Source organism: Mirounga angustirostris, unplaced genomic scaffold, assembly GCF_029215605.1.
Source record: "Mirounga angustirostris isolate CCGP_5_RB_7025 unplaced genomic scaffold, mMirAng1.0.hap1 SCAF_3, whole genome shotgun sequence".
Classification (NCBI taxonomy): Eukaryota; Metazoa; Chordata; class Mammalia; order Carnivora; family Phocidae; genus Mirounga; species Mirounga angustirostris.
In genome coordinates, this window is record NW_026991711.1 from 150,048,117 (window position 1) to 150,075,939 (window position 27,823).

The window sequence follows — 27,823 nt, forward strand, 5'->3', positions numbered from 1 at the left end:
TGATCTGGTCACTATTGATTGAAAAAAAAAGTCTGTGCATTCTAAATACCAGGCATATTGTTATCATAGTTGATATTTAATTATGAAAATTAAGAAAATCACTGTGCATCTACTTCAAATGCAGAACTTTCCTATCCCCTGCATAAAGGTAAATATCAAGACTGCCCAAAGATAGAGCCAGTACTTTCTCATGACTCATAAGATTAACTCTATCTACATCAAAATCCAACTGGAGTTAATTTATCTATCCTGACCAAAGGAAAGTCTCCATTGGAACACATTGTTGTCTAGCCCTCACTAGACTGTGTTTAGGACCAGCCTTTTTTTTTTTTTACATGGCTAAATACTTGACCATATTAAGCCTTAAAGACTCATTTACATTTGGAGGTATTTACATTTTGAGTACTTGACATTTTGATTCAAATTTTAAAGACCAAATCTGTAGCACCTACATTTCTCTGCCCCATGCATTTCTACCATTCATTTATTGTTGAAGAGATAATAAAATGTCACATATCTTTAGTAATCTATACAGACTTTCTACAAGGACATTGCTTTCCTGGAAGAATAGTCAGAGAGCAGTCTCATGGGAAAGTTAATAAAATGTATTAAACTCAGATATCTAAACTGTTTTTGTTTTTTTTTAAGAGCTAGCAAGTCTTGATACTGCCCATTAACCTCTTATCAGAGACAACCACTGCGATTTAAGAATAAAGTGAGCTCCTGATTTCTGCTTCTTAGACCTTAAAAGCTGACAGAACTTCTGTCTGCGTAAGTCAGCCCAGTGTCTCTGAATAGAAATGAAGCCAGGATTACATTCTAGAGGATCGAGCCCTCAGTTTAGTTGTTATTATATGTGTTCATTTGTTTGCTTATATGTAACACAGTGAGGAAAGAAGATAATGAGATTCAAGGCCTGTGTTCCACATTTCTCAACTTTTGGTTCATAGCAGGTATAATTAATCAGAGATTCCCCCTCCTGATACAGCCTGTTTGCCATTTCTGATTTAATACATTAAAAATAAATTAAAAAGTGAGATGTTTTGGAAGATATAATACCTAAGACCAAAAACAAACAAACAAAAATCCTATAAACCAAACTGAATGAGGGAAGGTGGGCTTTTTTATAAGGAAAGGATCAGTTAAACTGCAGAAAGCTGACAAAGAAAGAGCAGGAGAGAAGTACAAAGGTTCACAAGTATATGAAAATGTTACTTAAAAAAAAACACACACTAAGATTTAAACAGTAAATATATAAAACAAAAAAAATTAATGTGGAAAAAAAGGGAAAAGTTAAGAATGGGTATTAAGAGAAAAGGTAGAATAACTTAATTGGCATGTCTCATAGACATTGCAAATTAATAAATCCACAAAACTTAACTTTTGATCTTCATCTGCAAACTTAACTTTTCTCCTGTTTCCAGTCTCTCATACTCACACCATCATGTACTAACCTTGGAGTCATGTTGGACCCCTCCAGTTCCTCACATTCTTAACTTTCATCTGCATCTGGTCCCTTCCTTTTGACTGTGCCTTAAAAATGTGTCAGCAGTCTATATCTCTCTGCTTTCACTGTGGTTTATCCTCTCTCATCTGAACTGTTCCAGCATCCCGAGCAGGATCTACAAGGTCCTGCATAATACAGTGCTTTGTGCTTCTCAGTCTTTTAACAGGACACTCTGTCCCCTTTCTCTCCTTGCCGGCTCTCCTGGGCTTCCCTCATTCTCTCACACCTATTGGAATGTTTGTCCTCTCAAAGCCTTTGCCTGCACTTCCTTCTGCCTATAGCATTCTTCTTTGCCTAGGAAAGTGCTGTTTTCTTTCATGGCTTAGCATTACTTCCTAAGGGAAACACTTCCTGAACTCCCAGGCTTGGCAGAGTTACCCTCCTATATGCTGCTGTGGTCAACTGAAAATCTAGTTTCTTTTTTTTTTTTTTTTAAAGATTTTATTTATTTATTTGAGAGAGAGAATGAGAGAGAGAGAGAGAGAGAGCACATGAGAGGGGGGAGGGTCAGAGGGAGAAGCAGACTCCCTGCCGAGCAGGGAGCCCGATGTGGGACTCGATCCCGGGACTCCAGGATCATGACCTGAGCCGAAGGCAGTCGCTCAACCAACTGAGCCACCCAGGAGCCCTGAAAATCTAGTTTTAAATAATACAGTTATGATCCTCTATTTTTTTTATTTACTTGAGGTAATTGCTTATTCATTTTCTTAACTAAAGTGGCAGGAACATGTCTGTTTTGTTCTGTCTAAGCTAGCACTTGGGATCAGGTATAGTTCCTTGTACAAGGAACTATAGGTACTCAGTGGAAACTTTTGACTTCTGATTTTGAAAACAATGAACAATAGATGGAAAAGTTGAAAAAAAGAATCTTTTTTAAGTAGATATGTTTAACTGGGGCTTAAGAGTTATTTTTAAACTGATATTCTGCACTGCACTCACTCCCTACCTTATTTAGTAAACTGAGCCATCAGGGTTTATTCGTTTGAGAATATGATACAACAAACTATTTTTAAATTTCTCTTCTAATAAAATAGCTAATGAGAACTTTGTCATCAAAAAGACAGTGAATGACACGAAAAGACGCTCAACATCACTCTTCCTCAGGGAAATATAAATCAAAGCTACAATGAGATACACATCATACCTGTCCAAATGACTAAAATTAACAACACAGGAAACAACAGGTGTTGGCATGGATGCAGAGAAAGGGGAACCCTCTTGCACTGTTGGTGGGAATGCAAAATGGTGCAGCCACTCTGGAAAACAGTATGGAAGTTCCTCAATGTTAAAAATAGAACTACCCTATGACCCAGTGATTGCACTAGTAGGTATTTACCCAAAGAATACAAAAATACTGATTTGAAAGGGGAATCTGCACCCCAATGTTTATAGCAGTATTATCAACAATAGCTAAACTATGGAAAGAGCCCTAATGTCCGGAGACTGATGAATGGATAAAAGATGTGGCATATAATTTCCAACGACGTGGATGGAACTAGAGGGTATTATGCTAAGCGAAATAAGTCAACCAGAGAAAGACAATTATCATATGATCTCACTGATATGTGGAATTTGAGAAACAAGACAGAGGATCATAGGGAAAGGGAGGGAAAGATGAAACAAGACAAAACCAGAGAGGGAGACAAACCATGAGAGACTTTTAATCTCAGGAAACAAACTGAGGGTTGCTGGAGGGGAGGGGGGTGGGAGAGATGAGGGGGCTGGGTGATGGACATGGGGGAGGGTATGTGCTATGGTGAGTGCTGTGAATTGTGTAAGACTGTTGAATCACAGACCTGTACCCCTGAAACCAATAATACATTATATGTTAATAATAAAAAAAAGATGTGGCATATATATATATATATACACACATATATATATTATAATAGAATATTACTCAGCCATCAAAAAGAATGAAATCTTGCCACTTGCAATGACGTGGATGGAGTTAGAGAGTATTATGCTAAGTGAAATAAGTCAGAGAAAGATATATACCATATGATTTCACTCATAATTGGAATTTAAGAAATAAAACAGGATCATAGGGGGAAAAAAGAGAGAGAAAGAAGGGGAAGCAAACCATAAGAGACTGAACTATAGAGAACAAACTGAGGATTGATGGAAGGAGGTTGGTCGGGGATGAGCTAGATGGGTGATGGGTATTAAGGAGGGCACTTGTTGTGATGAGCACTGGGTGTTGTATGTAAGTGATGAATCACTAAATAAAAAAAAAAGGGCAGTGTATGAGTAATGAATAAGTAGGAATAAAAAAAGACTAGAGGGGAAAGAATGCAGTAAAGAGAAATCTGAGACCAGCAACTGCTCTTTCAGGGAACTCATAGTCTTCCCGCAATTACTTAACTAGGCAAGGCAAGCCCAGTGTGTTTTTTTTTTCCTCAGAGATTTCTCCAGTTTAGCCTTTGCAAATAGGACTAATAGTTGTTTGTTGTGTTGTTCTTGTTTTTTATCTCATCCACTTTATACAGCTGGATACCCAGGTTCATTGCCAAACTCAGAAATTAAAATGGCTATTAGGTGACTAATATTCATCATTCTCTACCCAACAGTTTTTAGTATATTTGTGTCATCTAATCAATACCAAAAAAATCCCATTATATTCTTGTTGAGCTCCAGCTTCTCCTTATCTAACTGCTTTGTGATGAATAGTTTTAGACATGTTCTTATTTGACAATAATCCTTTTCACCTTTTTGTATAAAAAGAATATCTGCTTAAATATTTGATAAGAATCCTTCAAACAGAAACTTCATCACCATGGTCCCCAACAATTAAGTTTTTATGTGTGTGTGCTTGAATATATCTAACTTAATTAATTTAACTTAAATATGCAACAATTTCAAAAGTTATTAAAAATCACATTAAAATCTAAAATGTCATAGGAAAATTTCCTTTTAAACAAAGAAAGATGACTCTGAAGGTATAGGCAAGGTAATTAAATGTATTTATCTTTTTTTTATTACGTTATGTTAATCACCGTACATTACATCAATAGTTTTTGATGTAGTGTTCCATGATTCATTGTTTGCATATAACACCCAGTGCTCCATGCAGAACGTGCCCTCTTTAATACCCATCACCAGGCTAACCCATCTCCCCACCCCCTTCCCCTCTAAAACCCTGTTTGTGGGCGCCTGGGTGGCTCAGTTGGTTAAGCCACTGCCTTCGGCTCAGGTCATGGTCCTGGAATCCCGGGATCGAGTCCCGCATCGGGCTCCCTGCTTGGCGGGGAGTCTGCTTCTCCCTCTGACCCTCCCCCCTCTCATGTGCTTTCTCGCTCTCATTCTCTCTCTCTCAAATAAATAAAATCTTTAAAAAAAAAAATTGTTAAAATAAAAATAAATAAATAAAAAAAATAAAAAAATAAAAATAAAACCCTGTTTGTTTCTGAGTCCATAGCCTCTCATGGTTCGTCTCCTCCTCTGATTTCCCCCCTTCATTTTTCCCTTCTTACTATCTTCTTTTTTGTTTTTTTAACATATAATGTATTATTTGTTTCAGAGGTACAGGTCTGTGATTCAACAGTCTTACACAATTCATAGCGCTCACCATAGCATATACCCTCCCCAATGTCTATTATCTTCTAAGAAGAGAACCTTTGCGGATTTCACAATAAAAGTTATAACTGTTCCATTTGATCAATATCTAAACATCATAGTTTATTCTGTAACTATTCTGTAAGAGAGCCCAGTTCTTCAGAGAAAGCAGCACAAAACAACTAGATTGAACAAATCTGTGACAACGCATCCTTTGGGGATTATATAAGTGATGGGCAGAGCATAGACAAGAGGGCTTGTTGAGAAACCACACACACACACACACACACACTCACTCACAGATAGTATTATCCACATTTATCGACTGTGCTATTTCATAGATTGACAGTTGAAGGGGGGGTGGTGCCAACAAAGAATTCTAAACCAATGTAAATGTTGATTGAGTTGAAGAATAAGCGCTCTTCCTTATTCTCTAATCCAGGTTTAATCTTGAGAGGTGTAGAGAAAAGGAAACAAAAGACAATTCAGCCATTTGACCTTCAGAACAACATCTTCACTTTGAGAATTGACTACTTCTCTGCACTGGCTTTTCTATTTCAAACTATTCAGATTTGTTTGGGATTTCCAAATACTGAATGGTTTGCTTCGCAGACAAGCAAAGCTTTCTAAAATGTCTATTAGCAAAAAAAAACAAGCCATGCTCAAGGGTCAAAGTAACTGCAGGAAATGTAACCAAGTGAAAAGTAATCAAATTTGCATTACTCTCCCTGAGGTTCACTCAGGAGCCTACTAGACCTGAGAAGACTGTACCCTCCAGCCAATCCAACCCTACCAATTAAAAAAATATTCTTACATACAGCTAATGATCCAAGATCATGCTAAATGTCAGGGTCAGCTTAAATTTATGAAACCCAAACTCATTTTAGAAAATAGCTTCATTTTTCTTTCCATCCATACATCTTCTTAACTGAGATGTCAGCAAATACAAATTAACTTACATAAGCTTCGTGGCCTACAGCTCTCTCTAAGCACCCTGGATTGAATGATATTAAGAAAAATTTTCAGATTAATTAAACTCCTGTCTGAGCTCATCCAAAGGAAATGTAGCAAAAGGAAACCTAATTTACTTTAATAAGGCAAAAAGAACAATTTGTGGGCTTCCTCTCTGTGTCTATGAAATGGAAATGCTTACAACTGTTCCCTACGCCATAAAATGCAACTCAAGGGGCTCCTGGTTGGCTCAGTGGGTAGAGCATGTGACTCTTGATCTAAGGGGTTGTAAATTCAAGTCCCACTTTGTGTGTAGAGATTACTTAAAAATAAAATCTTTAAAAAATATAAAAAATATAAATGCAGCTTGATGGATCAAAAGAAAGAATGAATGCAGAATTCACAAACATAAAGGACTGTACAAAAGCTAAGTGATGGTATTGTTCTTCTGTTTATAGCCATCATCCAACTCTAAGCAATATGTAAAATAATAGGATAGAAAATTTGCTGTTATTTTTACTTATATGAACATTTCGCCCAGCACAACCTCTTTTATCAAAACTTCTTCACAGAAGTGATGGTTTTAATCATTCAATAAGATTTCAATTTAATAGCTGTGGTATTCATGATGTTACCATACCTAATTCATAATATAATTGACCCTTGAATAACACAGGTTTGAACTGTGCGGGTCCACTTATACATGGCTTTTTTTAGGTAAATACAGTACAATACTGTAAATGTATTTTCTCTTCCTTATGATTTTCTTAATATTTTCTTCTCTCTAGTTTATGTAATTGTAATAATACAATATATGATATATATGACATACAAAGTATGTGTTAATCACCTGTTTATGTAACTGGTAAGGCTATTAGTATTGAAGTTTTGGGAGAGTCAAGTTATACAGGGATTTTTTACTGTGAAGGGGGTCAGTGCCCCTAAACCATTGTTCAAGGATCAACTGTATTTCCTTGTAACTAGTTTGGTAAATGGATTCTGATTCTGAATAATTTCTCCTAAAGAAATCAGTTGTAGGGATGCATTATTCAAGGTGAAGTATCCCTCCATCCATAGTAGTTGTCGTTTTTGTTCAACCTTTTTTAAGGTTCATTTTAAAACGTACTGTTTCTAGTATTTTTGGCTGCCCAGCCTGTGAACTCTTTTGCTATATTTAGAAAGTTATCCACCTCTACATCTTGATGGAAGGTAGAGCCTACACCCCACTATTGAACCTGAAACACTAGAAACTTGCTTTTCTCGCCTGTCTGACAGCCCAGACATTCCGATGCATGGAAAACAAAGCTAGAGATCCAAGCGTAACTTGAAGAGATTTCTTTAGAGACGAGTGCCACCAAAATACAATTCCCATGGGTATGTGGCAACAAACATGCAAGGATAAAAGCTATGAAACAAGTGTTCAATGCTGGTGTCATCAAAGTCCTCCCTGCTTTGTGTTGTCATGACTTTAACTGTGACCCTGATTGTATGATTCCCGTATCACTCTTCCTTTTTTTCCAGGAAGCTCTACACTCATTCTTCATTCTGTTAGCAACCCAATATTATGTCTTTAAGATTTTTTTTATTTATTTGACAGAGAGAGACACAGCGAGAGAGGGAGCACAAGCAGGGGAGTAGTGGGAGAGGGAGAAGCAGGCTTCCCGCGGAGCAGGGAGCCCAATGCGGGGCTTGATCCCAGGACTCTGGGATCATGACCTGAGCCAAAGGCAGATGCTCAAGGACTGAGCCACCCAGGCACCCAGGACATGTTCTTTTAAATACCCAATAAATCCTTGTGGCTCCTAAAGTCAGACTGAAAAACTCCTTTGCAGTATATTCTATTTATGTTTTTAATTTAATTTTATGTTTTTTAAGATTTTTTTAAAGATTTTATTTATTTATTTATTTGACAGAGACACAGTGATAGAGGGAACACAAGCAGGGGGAGTAGGAGAGGGAGAAGCAGGCTTCCCGCCGAGCAGGGAGCCCGACGCGGGGCTCGATTCCAGGACCCCGGGATCATGACCTGAGCCGAACGCAGACACTTAACGACTGAGCCACCCAGGTGCCCCCAACCCAATATTATTTTAATAAATTTCTAAGTCAGCCAAACTTAATTGGTACTGATGATATAGTATTGATACATGAACAAAGAAGATAATATATATTTATATATAATATATGTAACTAAGCTATGTTTAATATAGTTTAATATGTATAACTAAATTACATTTATAGAACTAAACATTTTTTTCTAAATTTAAGAAAAATAAGATAAGGACCTATTTAGTAGAGTATATAGGAAAGAAAAGAAATAATGTAAAGAAAACATATAATAGTATAAAAATAACAAATCCACAATAACTAGCTGGCTAGAGAATAACATGGAGAGATAATAATCATATTTATTTATGGAAAACTAGGTGTCAGATGCTATTCCAAGCACTGTTACTAACATCTCATCTAATCCTCAAAACAAGCTATGAGTAGGTGTTAATATTGTGGATGTGGATGAGAAACTGAGGTTTTTGAAGGTCAGTTAATTGCTTTATTCACACAGTGAATATAAAGATCATATGTGAACCTGATTCCAAAAATGAGCTCTTAACCATCGTAACATTCCCATTATATTGTACTTACAGTTAATTTGTTAATCACCAAGATTGTATATAGAAGGATCGTTTTCACACTTATCAACAGTCATTATAAAGGCAAAGCAAATATTGGAAATGACAGATTTAATGCAAATTCTGCTTAGGATCCTGAATTTAAATTATGCCGTAGCAAGAAATCTTTTCCAATTCTCCGGTCATTTTGATTTGCCCATCAGTAGCTCTTTATAAAAGCCATACAGTATAGTATATTAAAAAACAGTAAGTTGTAAGTTTTCATTGAATAGATTTATGATGCAATAAAAAAGCAATTGAGTAAATTATTTTTATTCTCCAGCTTAATACATATGTTTATTTGTTTTATGGAAATGCATAAAATCTCAGTCAATCAAAAGAAAACTTAAAAGTGGTCCCATTTTCCCCTTGTCTATATGGTATTTTTTCCATATTGATATATATCGATGCCCTGGCTCAGCAAAATGAAATACATGGAGCTACGTCACCTCTAGTTTCTGGCACCATTCAGCCTGATCCCAGGAAGCTGTCAGAAATGTCACACCTAAGACAAGGCCAAAGTTAGAATTGTAGAATTTACCTCTGCTCTCCTAGCCTCCATAACCATTTTATACATGTAAATCATATATAGGCAGAATCATTCTTACTAACACTGTTAATAAGTTTTGTTAATAATGACCACAGAAGAGAGCCATGCCTCCTTAGAAAATCACAGCAGTTTTGGGGTGAGAAAGGCCCCTCACTCATAAGAGAACACATGTGCAAATACTCGAGGAATTCATTCCAATTAATCTTTATTACCATAAGAATTTTAAGTTCATTATTTTGGGGAGAGGCCAGGGGGAATGAAGCAGTGCATGGCCCTCACAGGGCCACAACAATGACTGAGGGCAGAGGATCCTGGAGGATCCAGGCTCCCTGGAGAGACCAGCATGGAAAGGGTTCAGAGCCAGCTAATCCCAGGTGACAAATGGTTGGTATTCACTGACCCTTGAAAGTTGTATTTGGCATTCCCACTACATACAAATGTGATAATCAGGCATAGCAGTAAAAAAATCTTCTACAAGAGAAAGATGAATGAATGATACCATACCAAATTATGGAGGTTTCTCAAAATGTGATTTTTTTTAAAAAACATTTTTTATGAAGAAAATTTGTCACAATTTCTCAGAATATTACTCTTCTTTATTCACATGCGTAATAGAACTTAATCAATATTTGGATGTGGAAAGTAATTACCTTAATGCTGATTCTTAGCCTAAATGGTAAGACTTAAGATTAACCACATCAATGACCAAAAAAAAAAGAAGTGTTTTTTCTTCATTATAATCAAATCTTTTTAATTTTGCAATTTAATCATGAGCCTTATTCAACAAACATGGATCTTAATAATATAGATTGTTTAAAAAATCGAATTTATCTTTAAAGGACAAAGTTTTGCCACTACTAATGCTATTTAATAAAAATTATTTTAGATTGCAAAGACAAATTCACAGTCAACACCAGAAAAACAATCTTTGGGTCCACAGTTTTTGTTCAGCTATGTTTGAAGACTATTTCCTGGGCTGGAATGGTTGGAGTTGAAAACACATGGATCTAGAAATTATGCTAAATGGTATTCATAAGAAATGTACCATGAAGATGAAAAAAGACAGAATGACCATTAATATTCCTGACTCCAGAGGAAAACCAGTGCCATCTATCATATTGTAATGAGTTTACATAACCCAGGAGTTTTTCAAATAAGCCTTGGAATGAAAGCAATCCTCTAGAAGACTTTGTTTTCCATGTTCTTAGAAATCTGTCGTCTCCACTTGTTAAACTTCACATTTACTGCTTGGTTGTTACAAATTAATTTGGCTTCTTGTCATTTCAGATTTTTTTTTTCCTCACCTGCATTTGAAGCATCTAGTGTTGAATTTTCAAGTCAAATGGTCACTCATATAAACCTTGTTATTCTAAGTCTCAAGTCTTTGTATTCTATATTTAATATAATTGTGTGTAAATGTGTGTGTGTAATACAGAGACAGAGAAAATGATTCACATTTTATGTGATAAATATAAGCTTCTAAAGGAAAAAATATTCTAAAAGCATAAAATTTATTCTAATACATAAAAAATAATTTATCAGCATCCACATTTTATTTGTTTTTATTATGCCTTTCTGAATCTATAAAACTATTCTTAAAAACTATTAAGTACTTTTTCAAGAGAATGTTACTTTTCTTTGTTGCAGAAATAACTTACCACTCCAAGCATGGTTTTCCTGTGATTCTGTTTCTTTAGGCCTGGGGATTGGGTGGTGGTTCCTTGTATTGTATATAATTTTCTAAGAGCAGAAGATGAAATTTTTTTGTATAATCCAGTTAAACTGAAATCTAGGAATCTAAGGTGTGACTAGACTTTGGAAATGGTTCTAATACATTTCTTAGATGGTCAAATTCCAGTATCAGGGGTCACATTACATTTGAGTAGTCTGATTTACTAGGGACTTTTTTTTTTCATGTTGAGTTGAATCAAGGTTGCATTGGAGATACATAATTTTGATTTTTTTTCCAAGATAAAAGGCCCTCCTCAGTTTTTCTGTCATTCTTCATGTGAATTCAGTTGAAGTACTACCCTGAGCAACTTCCCGGCTATCTCCTCTCCATCTCACATTTTAGACCAAAATAGAAGCTTCCTCCTCTGTGCAGTTCTAGGTCCCTATTCATATTCCCATCATAGTTATGTAGGCATTTTATAATTATCTATCTGCAGGTGTCTTCTTTTCCAGACTGTGAAATCAGAGAACCTGTCTTATTCAGCATTTAACCTTAGCATCTTGCATTATGACTACCATGTAACAGATATGCATTAAATGATTGCTTAATTAAATTGATTATCTGCCACATTGCCACACTGATAAATACCATAGTGGGAACAGGGAAGGATTTATCGAGTACTCGGTATGTGGCCAGGCACTGTCTAAGTATCAAGAACTACAAATGGTCTGAGATTGTTTTCCTACTTGCAAACTAACTAGTTACCTCACGACAGTTTCAAAGATAATAGCAGAGGGGCGCCTGGGTAGCTCAGTCAGTTGAGTGTCTGACTCTTGATTCCACTTGGGTCATGATCTCAGGTCGTGGGATCAAGCCCCAAATGGGGCTTCTCGCTCAGTGGGGAGTCTGCTTGAGATTCTCTCTCTCCCTCTGCCTCTACCCCTGCCCCTGCTTACACACTCCCCACCCCCCAAAAATAAATTGATAAATAATCTTTTTTTTAAAAAAAGATGATGGCAAAAAAGAATAGATTTCAGGGTCACAGACAAAGGACTTTATTACTCATGGCACAGAAAGCAACATAAGGTTTAGGTTTGCATCTGTTTTCCTTACCTCCCACGACCCAGGGGAGCTATATGTCTGTGGATTCATGAGGATGCTGCCCACACAATGGGTTTAAGTCACAGCTGAGGAATCCCAAGTTTAAGAAGTCCCTATCTTTTAAAGAGTGTTGTAGCAAACCTGCCTAACCTTTGTCCTAGAGAGAGAGATTATCTTTGAGATAATAATCCTGGACCATGCCCCAAAAGAGATGTCTCTCTCTCTCAAGGCTGTTTCCTCTACAAACATCCTTGAAAAGATAGTCCAGAACAAAAGTTAATACAAGACATGCAGGAGACTTATGGAGAATTATTTCCCAACAAGAGGCGTTTTATATCCATTAACTCACTTACACTTTACTTCAACTTTATTTTATCCCCCTTTATAGATAAGCACGCTACCAAAATTGCCATGCCATATGTAAGGAGAGTGATGACAGTGATTGGATGGCTTTCCTTTGCCTGCTGCTTGTTACAGGGTTTCAGAAAACCTTCTATCTCACCATTTTGATTTAATGAGTGTTTATTATGTGCCAGGAATTATTTCATGAGATTTTATTCTCTTTAAAGCAGCTCTAGCATGTAGGTAGTATAGGAATAAAAACTCTGCCTACTTCACTAACGTGGTGTAAATAGCAGTTGAGGTAGTATCTGAAAGCACTTTTCTTAGTACCCGGCATCTAAGGGCTCAATAGACCATACCTGTCATTTCATAGATTATAAGAAGAAGCATGAAAAATTTAGATGCTCATGCAATATTATAAAACTATAAGTAGCAAAGCTGACATTGAAATACAATGTCTGTGAACAGACATTTCTCCAAAGAACATCCAAATGGCCAACAGACACATGAAAAAGTGCTCAACATCACTGGGCATCAGGGAAATACAAATCAAAACCACAATGAGATACCACCTCACACCCGTCAGAATGGCTAAAATTAACAAGTCAGGAAACGACAGATGTTGGCGGGGATGTGGAGAAAGGGGAATCCTCTTACACTGTTGGTGGGAATGCAAGCTGGGGCAGCCACTCTGGAAAACAGTATGGAGATTCCTCAAAAAGTTGAAAATAGCGCTACCCTACGACCCAGCAATTGCACTCCTGGGTGTTTACCCCAAAGATACAAACATAGTGATCCGAAGTGCACCCCAATATTTATAGCAGCAGTGCCCACAACAGCCAAACTATAGAAAGAACCCAGATGTCCATCGACAGATGAATGGATAAAGAAGATGTAGTACATATATACAATGGAATACCACTCAGCTATCAAAAAATGAAATCTTGCCATTTGCAATGACATGGATGGAGCTAGAGGGTATTATGCTAAGTGAAATAAGTCAATCAGAGAAAGACGATTATCCTATGGTCTCACTGATATGTGGAATTTAAGAAACAAACAGAGGGTCATAGGGGAAGAGAGGAAATAATAAAACAAGATGAAATCAGAGAGGGAGACAAACCATAAGAGACTCCTAATCATAGGAAACAAACTGAGGATTGCTGGAGGGGAGCGGGGGTGGAGGGATAGGGTAACTGGGTGATGGACATTAAGGAGGGCAGGTGCACTGGGTATTATATAAGACTGATGAATCACAGACACGTACCTCTGGAACTAATAATACATTATATGTTAATTAATTGAATTTAAACCAAAAAATAAAAATTAATAAAAAATTACAATGTCTAGGGCGCCTGGGTGGCTCAGTTGGTTAAGCGACTGCCTTCGGCTCAGGTCATGATCCTGGAGTCCCTGGATCGAGTCCCGCATCGGGCTCCCTGCTCAGCAGGGAGCCTGCTTCTCCCTCTGACCCTCCCCCCTCTCATGTGCTCTCTGTCTCTCTCATTCTCTCTGTCTCAAATAAATAAATAAAATCTTTAAAAAAAAAAAAAAATTACAATGTCTAATTCCAGGTCAATCTCCTGAACAGCACAATATAACGGTGTCACTCATACTGCTTCTCTGCCTTTATGTCTCACACCATCTCTTCTGGGGGGCACTTCACTTTTCTAATATCCCTCCAATTCTAGTTCTGATTTCTTTACATTCTTGACACTTCACCCTGCCATGTGAATCCCAGCATAATGAATGACGCTTCTCTAGAAATTAGATCCTCAGTCCCTCCTGACCTTCTCATGTCCTTTGGGCATCTCTCCAGATACAGCACACCATATGCTGGGCATTGAAACACTTTTCCTAGTCCTCGTATCCCTAAAAGAAGGCTCTGCAGTGCAGTGACTCTCAAACTGCTGGATGCAGCCTCAGTGTGGTAGGAAATATATATAATGTGTCAGAAACAGCATCTCCGTGAAATAGACTGAAACAGAATAGAACAGAAAATAATAGAAAATCTTAGAGTTCATCACACCTGAGAAAGGTAAAGAATGTGTGCGTGTACACACTGATATCAGGTCTCAGTGTGAACTGTCAAAGGTTTGGAAGCCACTTCTTCACTAAAATTAAGTATGAAGAAATCCACCTACTGGTAAAACCTCTTTACTCTGGAATCTAAACGTCTCGTCTAAATCTTTTCTTCAACTCTCTTTCAAACATGTTAGGCAAAAATAGGCAACTTACCATCATCTTGTCACCAACTACTTTACCATAACCTATTTTTTTTTTCAGTATCATTTCCCAGTGGCAAATTTTCCAGTAAACAGAAAGTCTGTTTTATAGCATTTTGAAAGTCATTCAGTCACCTTTCGCCATCTTCCTACAACATCCAGGAGCTTCTGTTAAAGGAAATAACACAACTAATCTCAGGCATTTTGACAGGGTCTTATTTAGACTGAGAAAGACTTGGTATTAATAATAATAAATCTATTTTCTTTTTTACTAGATATAAAAACATAAAAGTTTTCATGCTAATAAAAAATTCTTCCCCTAGGGTGACCATTTGTCTTTATGTTGCTCACACACAGTTTGCTTCTTAACTAATTACCTTGCAATTTCTTCACATATTGAGGTCCATCCTTCAAGGAAGTTTTCTTAATTTTCATCAGCAGTCAATTAGGAATCATCAATTTTCTATCATTTATCTGGTTCTGTCAATGCCAGTGTTCCCTTTGATGGAATATTCATATCCTCCAAATGTATAGGAGACATAGAGGTTATTAATTTAAATATGAGGAAAGAGTAGCTTAGGGACTTGAAATGACTCACAAATCTTTCTCGGTTAAGAGTGTCAGTAGTCTTCTCTACTTCTTCGAATTGCCATGTGTATTAGTTTCCTATGGCTACTGTAACAGTTACTACAGATGTAGCAGTTTAAAACAACACAGATTTTTTATTTTACAGTTCTGGAGGTCAGAACTCTGAAATGGATCTCACTAGGGTTGTGAGAAATCAGCAGGGCTGCATTCCTACTGGAGGCCTACATTAGAATCTGTTTCCTTGCATTTATCAACTTCTAGAGGTCACCAACATCTTTTTTTTTTTTTTTTTTTTTTTTTAGAGAGAGAGAGAGAGCAAGCACAAGCAGGGGGCAGGGGGAACGGCAGGCAGGGGAGAAGCAGGCTCTCCGCTGAGCAAGGAGCCCGATGCGGGACTGGATCCCAGGACTCCGGGACCGTGACCCAAGCCGAAGGCAGACGTTTAACCGACTGAGCCACCCAGGTGCCCCGAGGTCACCAACATCTTTAACTCATGACTCCACTCATCTGTTTTCAGAGCCAGCAACGCAGGGCCAGTTCTCTCTCATGCTGCCCTCTATCTGTTTCTCTTCTATACCTGTCTTCCATTTATAAAAAGATCTAGTGATTATATTGGGCCCATTAAGATAATCCAGGATAACCGCCCAATGTCAAAGTCAATTGATTAACAAATGCAATCCTATCTTCAACTTAATTTCTTTTTTTTTTTTTTAAGATTTTATTTATTTGTCAGAGAGAGAGCACAAGCAGGGGGAGCTACAGGCAGAGGGAGAAGCAGGCTCCCTGCTGATTAAGGAGCCCAATGTGGGACTCAATCCCAGGACCCTGGGATCATGACCTGAAGGCAGATGCTTAACCAACTGAGCCACCCAGGCGTCCCTCAACCTTAATTTCTCATTGCCATGTAAACTAACATATTCACAGGTACTGGGCATCTTTAGGTGGCCATTATTCTGATTACCACACCAGGCATAAAAGATAAAGTAACTATTATTACACATACTGTTATATGTAGGGTACTGTAAGGAATGTACCCTATGAGAAAAAGAGCCCTAAAGATAGAGAGAAAAGGATAATGAATAATGAGATAGAAATAAGGATAGGTATGGATATAACACATTGTCCCATTCACTCACCTCAGGTACAAGTAAAATCATTTTCCTTACTAAAAATTTCAGTCTCCTAAATGCCAAAATTAACAAGAAGTTCCAAAACTCTTTTTCATTTTACCTCTCTGCCCAGAATTATTCAAGAACTTCAAGGGTTTACTCAGTTTCAATTTAAAAGAAATATTCTTTCTTCCAACATTCTGGAGGTAAAGGAATGGAAAATTAAATCAGGGGAGGAGAAGCCTTCATTTTAGTTGCCCTTGTTTGACTTATTGCCAACATAATGGAAAGAAGGTACAAACTAAAAAAGAAATATGAAAGCTAAAAAGAAATTTATCCATTAATGAAATTCAAGAAATATTAAAACTCTACCTAGTACCCAAATAAACAAAAACATCAGGTCTCGTGAGTGTTTCAGGCAAATCATATCCCAATCTGCAACTAAATGTTAAAGAGTACAAAAAAGAGAAGGAACGGCCCCCAACTCATTTTATGAGATGACCATGACCTTTGCCAGAATTTGACTAAGAAAACATAAAAGACCAATTTATCTACAAGCATAGCTTACATTTTTTAAAAATAAAATATTAGCAATCAAAATCAAGTAATGGAAAAAAATTAAATGATCAAGTTTTGTTTAATCTCCAAGAGGCAAAAAGATAACGAATTTCAGAAAATACATTAATATACTTTTTTTTCTTAGCAATTAAAGGAGAAAAATCATGTTATGAGTCAGAATAAATGAGTTAGATTAAAATTTTAATAAACTCAAGAAACATGTTTATTTTCTAAAAGAAACAAGTAAAAAATTTCCTAGCAAAAAGGCAATAGGACTTCTTTAACACTATAAAGGGATTTTACAAAAAGCTAGAGCAGATGGGAAATTTAATGGAGATTTTTTTTTTAATTCTCTTTAAATCAAGAACAAGAAAGGGGTGTCCACTATAGCAACTACTTTTTGAAATTACATGAGGGACAAGGGGAAGCAAGTATTAGGATTAGGTACAGAGAAAGTAAATTAATTCTCTTACAGAGCTTTTTTTCTCTTATTAAGACTTAATTTTTTTAGAGAAGTTTAAGGTTCACAGCAAAATTGAAAGGAACTTGCAGAGATTTCTTATATAACCCCTGCCTCCACATTTGTTAAAATTGATGCACCTACATTGACATATCACAAGCACCCGAAGTCCATAGTTTAAGTTACAATATACTCCTGGTTTTGTACATTCTAGAGGTTTTGGACAAATGTATAATGACATTTCTTCTATAAAGAAAGTATCCCTTAGGTTAAGGCCCCAAGTCAGTAAACCAAGACCGAATACCTAACCTAACTGCAGTTTCAAGCCTGTAGGAATGTAATCTTTAACCAATCAACATGGGATTTCTGGTCAACAGTAGGAAATTTTCGGATAGATCCTTTTTGCTCCCCTTTGGAGGGCAACTTTGCCTAAACAATTCATTTCTTACTAATAAATACCTGTTGTCTTTTTTTTTAATGCCTTCTCTCTCCCTTTCAAAGCCTTTCTTTTGTTTAAAAAAGAAACTCAGTGGAGCTTTGGGATTTATGAATCATTTAATAAAGCCAATTAGATTTTCAAATGTACTTGGTTCAATTTTGTTTTTTAACAAGTCTATTCAATGTCATATTCAACTCATATTCAAACATATTCCATTCAACTCAAATGAATCCATAATTTTAGTGCATTTCTAACCAAAATCTCAACAGGGCTTTCAATAATGAGTGATTTAAAACGTTATGTTGAAGAGCAAAAAAGCCATGAAAAGCAAAGAAAAAATTTAAGAACAAAAAGTGGAAGAATTAGGGCGCCTGGGTGGCTCAGTCGGTTAAGCGACTGCCTTCGGCTCAGGTCATGATCCTGGAGTCCCGGGATCGAGTCCCACATCGGGCTCCCTGCTCAGCAGGGGGTCTGCTTCTCCCTCTGACCCTCTTCCCTCTCGTGCTCTCTGTCTTTCATTCTCTCTCTCAAATAAATAAATAAAATCTTTAAAAAAAAAAGTGGAAGAATTAACCCAACCAGAAAATAAGATTATGTTTTAAATTTTATTTTATTTTGTTATGTTAATCACCATACATTACATCATTAGTTTTCGATGTAGTGTTCCATGATTCATTGTTTGCGTATAACACCCAGTGCTCCATTCAGTACGTGCCCTCTTTAATACCCATCACCAGGCTAATTTTAAACCTTAGCATTTGAGATTGTATGGTTATTATTGGAGAGTGAGGTAAATAATGAAACAGAATACAGATATATGATAAACAGAATTTCAGTAAAAGTAAAAAGATGGACAATTTTATAAACAGTGCTAGAAAAATTGATAATCTATATGGAACAAAATAATGTGATATTTCTGTATCATCTCATATAATAAACACTCACATTTCAGGTGAATGAATACCTAAAAATAAAGAACTTGTATCATGTCTAGAAGTAAGGGTAATACCCTGCTTTTATGACCCAGGTAAAAATGAATTTATTAAAAAGACATGAAATGTATAATCTACAGAAAAATTGATAACTTGAACTACACTGAAATTTAAAATATTAGTACTATAAATAATTTCATAAAATGTGAAAAGTCTAGCCATTATTAATATTCAAAAATGTTAAGGTCACCTACAAATCAATAAGATAAAGAAAAGCACTCTAATTAAAACTAAAGCAACAACAATAATGGCTAGGAGCAGGCAAGCCACAAAAGGAGAAACCCAAATAGTCAATAAAGAGATGAAAAGCTGTTTATCTCTCTAGTAATTAAGGAATTGAAAAATAAGACCACAATAAAATGCCATTTCACAGTCAACAATTGGGAAACATTTTCTAAATGCCTAGTATTGGAGAGGAAGTGGAGATAAAGGAATTCTCACACATTGCTGAGGAAAGTATAAATTTGTAAAATTTCTTCTGGAAAGCAATTTTGCAGGAGGGATCTTGTAATGTTAGCAGTATATTGTAAAATGGGAGGTTTATGTGATCTAAGACCGAGTATTTTCACTTGTAGGGATATATCCTAGAGAAACTTACACATTTATGTATAACACACCTGTATAAGAAAGATTTTTAAAATCATTTTATAATAACAATAGGTAACATTATTATGCAGCAGCTTACTCTACTAAATATTTTATCTATTTTAACTCTTTTAGGTTTCACAAAAACCTTCTGAGGTAGATGCTAATTGTATTCCCTTTTATAATTGATGAACGTGAGACATACAAAGGGTAAGGAATTCACCAAGTTCATATAGCTGATAAGTGGTGGAACAAGGATTTTCAAAGAGCTAGTCTAGCCCCAGAGTCCATCATCCTGATCTATATGTTATGCTCTCTTGAAAGCCTAAAGGGAAATATTTAGACACAACTTAATGTCCATCAACAGGAGAATAAATAGTGTAGTCATAAAATGGAAAATTTTGCATTAGCTTCATCTATTAACACAGATGTAAGTTAAATCATAATCATGAACTAAAAAGTTACAAATGAATATGTCAGTTCAATATCACTTATATGCCATTATACAATATATAAAACACATTATATTTTTATGGGTATGTATGTGTAATAAAGATAACATATACACAAGAATAATAAACATCAAGTTCTAGGTAACAGTTTAGGAAGGAAATGGAGTCAGGGAGGACTACACTGGAGATTTCAAATTTATCTTAAGGTTAAAAAGAAAAAATCCAAAGCAAGTCTGGCATAACATTAAAATTATGAAGTGGGTACTCAAATGTTTCTTGTATTATTTTGCAAAATTGTCTGTATGTGTGAATTTTTCATAAAAATAATAGAAGAAACTCATCTTGCCACAGTCTGTGCAACTTATATTTTTGTTGTCTTCTTGATTTGTGAAACACGTTGAAATGGTATTTCCAGGAAGGTAAACCCATCTACCCCCAACCCTATTATCTCATGCAGGGTTAAGGATCCTTTACATGCGGTACTCCTAAGGTTGTGACTTACCACATTGTGAGCTCCACTCTCACTGATTGCTAGATCAGAAGTGGAGCCAGCCTTGGTCACATGCAGCGTTGAACTAGCTCTCCCCAACGTCCATCATTCTTGGCCCTGATCCCTACTCCAGCCATCCTGGTGAGTTTCCTTAGGGAGCATCTAGTATCCTTTGCCTTCAAAAGACCTAAGTAAGGAACAGCTTCTACCATAAGAGTGGTTATAATAAATCTCTTCTGTAAAAGAGTATATGATTCCTATACCCTTTGTCCTGAAGGCCTCTGCAGGGGTTATGCAAAATTTTCCTTATCCTTCTCTGGAGACTTTGAACTCTTCCTACCAAGAATATGAAGGGAATAGTCTTTATAAGGAACCAATGACAACAGTAGCAACAATAAAGTTTTCATTAACTCCAAATTCATATCATTAAGATGAGTCACTTAAATGATTCAAAGCAAACGCGATCTACTCCAAGATGACCCACTGTCTACCCCAAAACTGACTGAGAAGCTGTTGACAGCTTTTAAGTAGCAGCATTGATTGCTCAGTTTCTAGATAATCAGGTTCCCACCAATATGATTCATCCATATTTAAATTCTCTCTTTAAGAAAATCTGAGTGTAGATATGATGATATTCTGTCTCAACCTTTCAAGTCATCTGCAATTTAAAAGAGGTGATTTTTATTGTGGAAAAAAAAAACACATTTTAACAGGAATTTAAAACTTTAAGTGGAATGAATTCTGCTTCTGCAGCTCAATTTCAGGCATCAGTGAGCAGGTGGGAGATTTGCCCCTTTACTCTCTTCAAGGCTTTTACTTTGCTTATGTCTAACTCTAAAGACATTCTTTTACTAATGTATTTCATTTCATATAATTAATTCAAATTTCTTCACCTCAACATATAACATTTCTACCTAAATAATATTTATTTTTATATAGGAAATAAGTATCCAATATTTGTCTGTTGTAATAATTTTTAAAAATTTCTTCATTTCTTTTTACAGTACTGTTTAAAATGCAAAATAGTAATGATTTAATATGCACTTATACAATTTCATAGAAAACTATTCTTTTTCTCCCTGTCATCCTATTTAGATAGGATGTCAAGATGTAAAATAATATTGTTTACTATTCTGATCATGTTATCGTGAAATATAATTTAACCTAATATTTTTAAAGCAAACACCATTTCAGAGATGTGTATCTCTCTTAAATGATATAGGCTTACTTGTAAGTCTATATAATTAAATCTACAGTAATTAATCCTACAAGAAAATAGAGTATGCACATTTATTGTTGAGAAGGCAAAAGGGATCCTCATCTTTTGAGGATGAATATAACTGACATGCCCTGTAGAGTATAGTGTCTACCCACAAATACTTCAAATTTCATTGTGACTATGACCCCCTTTATTTTAGTGATGAAAGAGTTAAGGCAGACAAACTCCCTCCATCCATTTCTTTTAGATCTTAAGAATCAGACACAGACATTTGGGCAGAAGTGAAAACTGTATTAGTCTCCAGACAAACTCTTTGAGAGCTTCTTTAATGATTCTGATCTGGCTCTGCCACATACCGGACATGGTAAGATGTGTTTGGCAGATGATATCAGGATGTAATCTGAGTACATAGCTATTCAAGTTAGAAGTGTTTATACCTAAGAATCATATTGTTTTATTATAAGAATATCAGTGTTATGCAAGCTCTAGATATAACTGTGATTTAATAATGTTTATCTTTAATTCATTCAGTAAACAGTTGTCAAATGCCTATTACATGGGGCACTAATTTGGTGTTGAGAAAATAGTCTGATAAAATTAGTCTGACTAGAGGAATCTTAGTTTCGTGAAGGAACAAATGTAAATAAACAAGTATAAAAAATAAAATACTACACGAAATACTTTAATGAAGTGGATAAAACTTTGCCATAATGCTCAATGGTAGAATGTATAATTATGCATAAATACTCACTGTCATTTCCAGTTAGGGAAGAGAAATCATAATTCCCCTAACCAATTAATGTCATATGTGGACATATGACTTGGTTGAGCAGTGGAATGTGAGGTTAAGTGATACATATCACACAGGGACGGAAACTTTAAAAACCAGCGTGTCGTTTATCATGTTCTTTTTCTTTCTGCCACTTTAGCTGTTGATGTTTCTACCAGACGGGCAATATCATGGATCCTAAAGCAAAACTACTTAAGGAGAGTGATAGCTGACCTGGAATGAACATGTAATGTGATGAGGAATAAACCTTTGTTTGTAAGCCACCGAGACTTGGAGGTAGTTCGTTACTGCGGTATAAACCATCCATCCTTTCCAGATCGACACAGTCCCATAGAGTTGCACAGCATGTGTGTTAAGGAAAAAGGAGAATGAGGAGCAGGAATTCACAAAGATGAGCAGTACTACAGTGGTTTCAGATATTCCGAAAGAGCTGGGTAGAGAGTGGGAAGGTGTTAGGGAATCGTGCAGGTGATATTTCTCAGTTTGAAGTCAGTAATTTGGAGTTTAAGCTTCAACTCTCCTTTTCCCACCCTTTATGAGGTTTGCTCATCAAGGATAATTAGCAGATTATAGCTCTTTGCTGGGGAAATAAATGAACAGAAGGGGGACACAGCTGCAAAACCAGGATGAGCAACGCTTCCCAGACTTTGTGTGCACAAATCACCTGGGGATTCTGCGAAAATGCACATTCTGAGTCAGCAGGTCTGGGGCTAGGCCTGAGATTCTGCATTTCTAACAAGCTCCAACCTGATACCTGTGGAGCCAATCCTTGCATCACACTTTTGTGTAGAAAGATTGGAACTGGTATAGTTCTATTGTAATGATGTCTTATCTGTGTCTTACTCATTACCTTAGTTAACTGGCTATTCACGATACTTTTTCCTGCACTAGCAAAATTTCTTTATAGGTGATAAAACAATGAAAATAATATAAATCTCCTTGTTTATGTTACTTAATCTACCATTTCAGTTAAATGGAGTGAAAGCTAGAAAATGAAATGGAGTGGAAAAAGATATTTTCTCAAATAACCACTTGAGAAAAATAAGGCAAGCAGAAAGAAAATGAACACCCCTTTATCCAAATGGTAGTCAGTTCTTTATTAGGCCACAAAACATTTTCATTTAAAATGTCTAGAATAATTTATGTAATAATAAGTCCGTGTGGTCCTAACTGGCTAGTTGGCTTGGAGTAATAGGATGAAATTTTCATGTCTCCATCTGTAAAATTAATACATTGGATAAAATTAGTTATTGCCTCAAAATTCTGAAATTGCATAAGAATTTTTATACCTTCACCCAACATTAACATAAAACAAATACTGGTCAATGGATCTAATAAAAATTTAATTCCAAATCCAAGTTATCAAAAGCAAAGCAATATAGAATTCTGACACCTTAATGGGGGACAGCAGTAGGATAGCATGTTTGAATACTAGCTCTGCTACTTCCTAACTGAGGAAGATTCTGTTTTGCTTTAGTTTCTCATTTAATATAAAGGGGGAAAGTAAAAATTTACCCCTGAGGATTGTTTTAAAGACTAGATATTCAGTATATGTGAGACATTTAAAAGCGTGTCGACCGTTTAGCAAGCTACTTATTGATCATCAAAAGTTAGAAAGTAAATGAAATCTTAGAGGAATCTGAACAGAAACACTAACAAAAAAAGTAGGGTTTCCAGGGGCGCCTGGCTTCTCAGTAGGTGGAGCATGCCACTCTTGTTCTCCCAGTTGTGAGTTCGAGCCCCATGTTGGGTGTAGAGATTACCTAAAAATAAAATCTTAAAAAAAAAAAAAGAATAGTGCTTTCCAACAAGTTTCATTGATTGTAAATGTGACCTAAGATTGATTAGATATTTTAGATTGTTGCTGACCTTACAAGGCTGAAAGTGAGAAACATTGCAGCACAGAGGTTTTCTGCTTATTTTCCTTTACATCCCTAACAGAAGCATCAAAGTAAAAGCAAAAACTCCAAAATCCAACATCATTTGTAAATGAATCCTGACGAACTATAAAGGGTAAACAAGAACTCTTAGGCTTTATATCACCAAAGTCAACTATAATGATCTTCTAAAAAGGAAGGAGATGTTCTTAACAGAAGCATGAATTTTGAACTTTTTAAGAGTTTCAATTGTTTTCTTGAAAAATTATTAGTATTGTTTGAAAGTTACCTTTGAAATTGGAAGCATTCAATAAAAATCAGATGCAGGAACCACACTTCAGCTTTTTGCTAAAATGAAGTGACATGAACAAAATGTATCCTCTTTACTGAAAAGAAAACTTTAAAAATCATTTTTTAAAAATGAGTTTTTTAAAACATTGGAAATCCAGCAACTAAGGACAGTGATCTCTGACAGACAGGACACAAATAAGATGAGGTTTATAATTGCCCTACCTTCCTACCTGGAAAGACTTGCTGGACCTTGATGCCAGGAGTGGAAACTCTGGAAGGACTTAGTGATCTCCCTGGTGTGAGCAGAACTGAGTTGGAAGTCCAGAAAGGTAAAGGTGGCTCGAGATCTTAGGGCTGGGAATGGAAGGAGCAATCTTCCCAGAGATAGGGCTTCAGAGCCTTGCAGAATTACCCACTTCAGTTTCAGATGAGTACTGATCAGCACATGCATGTGAGAAAACTACCTAAGGCCAATGAAACAACAATCTAAAAAAATTAGAAGGAATAATCCCTGGCAGTTCACACAAAGCCAGTAACAGTTCCTTTTCCCATGCCACAATAAAAAAACCTCATAATCCATGGTAAAATGGCTACAGCACTTAAAAGGGTTCTATCTCATTGGCAGAGCAAAATTAACCAGACTAAATGTTGCTTTGTGAAGGCTAGCAATACTTAAAAACAAGACTCAAGTGATCAAATGGTTTCTAAATAATGTAATCGTTTCCCAGAACAATTCAAGAATACTTATTAGGAGCAAATAAATATCTACCACCCAAGAAGGTAAAATGCATGTTGGGCATCCAATCTGGCATGCAGAGAGACATGAAAATCTAACCCATAATGAAAAGAACAAATCAATCAATGAAAACTGATCTAGAGATGATGGATGATGGAATTATCAGTCAGGTACCTGAAAATAATTATTGTAACTATATTCTATATGTACGAGAAGCGAAGGGAAAGAGTGAACATGTTAAGTAGAGCTAGGAATATCAAAAAGACAAAAATCAGAACATATAAAGGACATTCAAAATTTAATGAGAAAACAAACCACCTCATAAAAATAACAAGCAAAATATTTGAACACTGCCAAAGAAGACATATGGATGGAAATTAAGACTATGGAAAAGCTCAATATCATTAGTCATTAGGAAAGTGCAAATTAAAACCCCAGTGTTATGTAACTACAAACCAATTAGGAGCTAAAATTAGAGACTGAGCATACAAGTGTTGACAAAAAAGTGGAACAACTGGAACCCTCATATGCTGCTGATAAGAATGTAAAATACAGCAATCACTTTAGAAAATATTTGGCAGGTTCTTAAAAAGGTAAATATTCACAGACCATATGACTCAGCCATCCCATCCCTAGGTATTTACCCATGAGAAAAGAAAGCGTGTATCCATACAAAAACTAGTGCATAGATGTTCATAACAGCTTTATTTAGTAGACAAAAGCTGAAAAATAAATATTCCCCCAATAGTTAAATGAATATTCGAATTGTGGTATATCTAAACAATGGGATGCTAGTTGGCTATTAAAAGGAATGGCCCATTGGTATTCATGACAACACAAACAGATTTCAAAATAAGTAGGCTGAGTGAAAGAAGCCAGAAGAAAAAGGGAACATATGATTTCATTTATTTTACATTCTAGAAAATTAAACTAATCTATAGTGACAGAAAACAACTCAGTGGTTCCTTGAAGATGGGGGAAGACAGTGAGAAATAGAAGGAAATATTAAAAAGGCTTATATACAGACTTCTGTGGATGATGGATATGTTTATTATCTTGATGATGTTGATGATTTTATAATTGTAGACATGTCACAAACTTATCAATTTGTATACTTTATGCAGTTTATTTTATGTCAATTATGCCTGAAAAAGCTTTTTTTTTAAAAATACCCAAACAAAATCACATGTAGTCCCTGCAATATAAAAATTAACATAAATATATATGTTATTAATATACAATATGTTATATTGATAATAATATATAATATAAAAATATGATTTATGGTGAAAAAGTTCTCTTCTGGAAGAACTGAAGACAAGGTTTTTTTAAATTAAGGACAGTCTTTCACAAGTAACAAATATTAATGCATTTTTTAATTGCTATGTGTTAATATTTGTTACTTATGAAAAGTACTTTATGAAAGTACTTTACTGTACTTTCAGGCTGCTGGCAAAGTCTTTCATGAGACAGATTAGTACTATTAATGATAAATTTTGCCACAGCCTCAGGGTTCTGTTCTATACTGATTCTAGTGACTATGTAAAGAGAATGATGCAGAGAGACTCTCAAAGGGCAAAGGACTCAGAAGATTTCTTCCAATAATTCTTCTGCACACACATTTTTAAAGGGCAAGATAATGAATGTTTCTCAGCTGAGAAGGAGGGGCAGGAATTAAGGACTTTAAAATATTATAAATAAAAGGAAAGTCCCTGTCTTCCTTACCCCAACTGTGGGATTAATCTTCAAGAGGACAGGAACTCAACTGCTCACAGGAGAAACTATCTTTCTTAGAACTGTCTTTCCCAGGTTCAGTATTTTCCAAACAGTGATTTCCATTTAGAAGGGATGTTCATGGGAAAATAAAAATTACCAAACAAACAGCATATAAGCTTGGAACCAGACAGACTTGCATTTGAATCTTGGATGTTCCACTCATTAACCCCAAGGAGGGGCTTGATCCCAGGACCCCGGGATCATGACCTGAGCTGAAGGCACATGTTTAACTGACTAAGTCACCCAGATGCCCCTAAATAGAATAAATCTTAAAAAAAAAAAAATTCTTTCTCTCCCTCTGCCCCTTCCCCCCCTGTTCGCACACACATGTTCTCTCTTTCACTCTGTTTAAAAAAACAAACAAAAAAATCCACCTTAAAACAGAAAGGATAAGTTCCAAAAGAAACTATACAACTTGTGAAAACTAAAATATTTAATAAAATCTGCTGTAATAAAATCTAGGAGTAGAATTAGAAGCAGAGAAGGAAAGGGCAAAGTGGTTCTGAATGTCCAAACAGAATAGGGGAATGGGGTGGAAGAGAGATTTCAAACACTATATTATTAGACTGGAGAGTATAGGGGAAGGTGGGCAAATAGGTTGTCACAGAAGAAATAAGATCATATCTGTGTTTTTTTTTTTCATATTATGTAGATTGCTTCTTATCTATGAGAGCCACTTAAGGAATTTTAGCCACTAAGAAAATGGAAATCCAAAATAATGAGGTAGCAGGGATAAATAAATAATAAATGAAATTACATTAGAAGGAATGAAATTTTTAAAATCAAACAATAAACCAAAACTTTATATATGTGTATAAATGCATGTATAAGAAAGGAGAAAGAAGTACAAAGACATATGGTAGGATTATTAAGTGTCTCACTTGGAAACCAT

At 35.8% G+C, this 27,823-nt stretch overlaps 1 long non-coding RNA gene across 1 annotated transcript in view; it reads left to right on the plus strand.

Annotated features, from left to right (window-relative positions):
* LOC123839034 (uncharacterized) overlaps positions 1-27,823 on the plus strand; it is a 99,642-nt gene that overhangs the window by 53,839 nt on the left and 17,980 nt on the right. Inside the window, exons 3-4 of the long non-coding RNA XR_010409842.1 lie at positions 20,210-20,383; positions 22,391-22,527. This is a non-coding gene — a long non-coding RNA (uncharacterized LOC123839034). The remainder of the gene's footprint in view (positions 1-20,209; positions 20,384-22,390; positions 22,528-27,823) is intronic.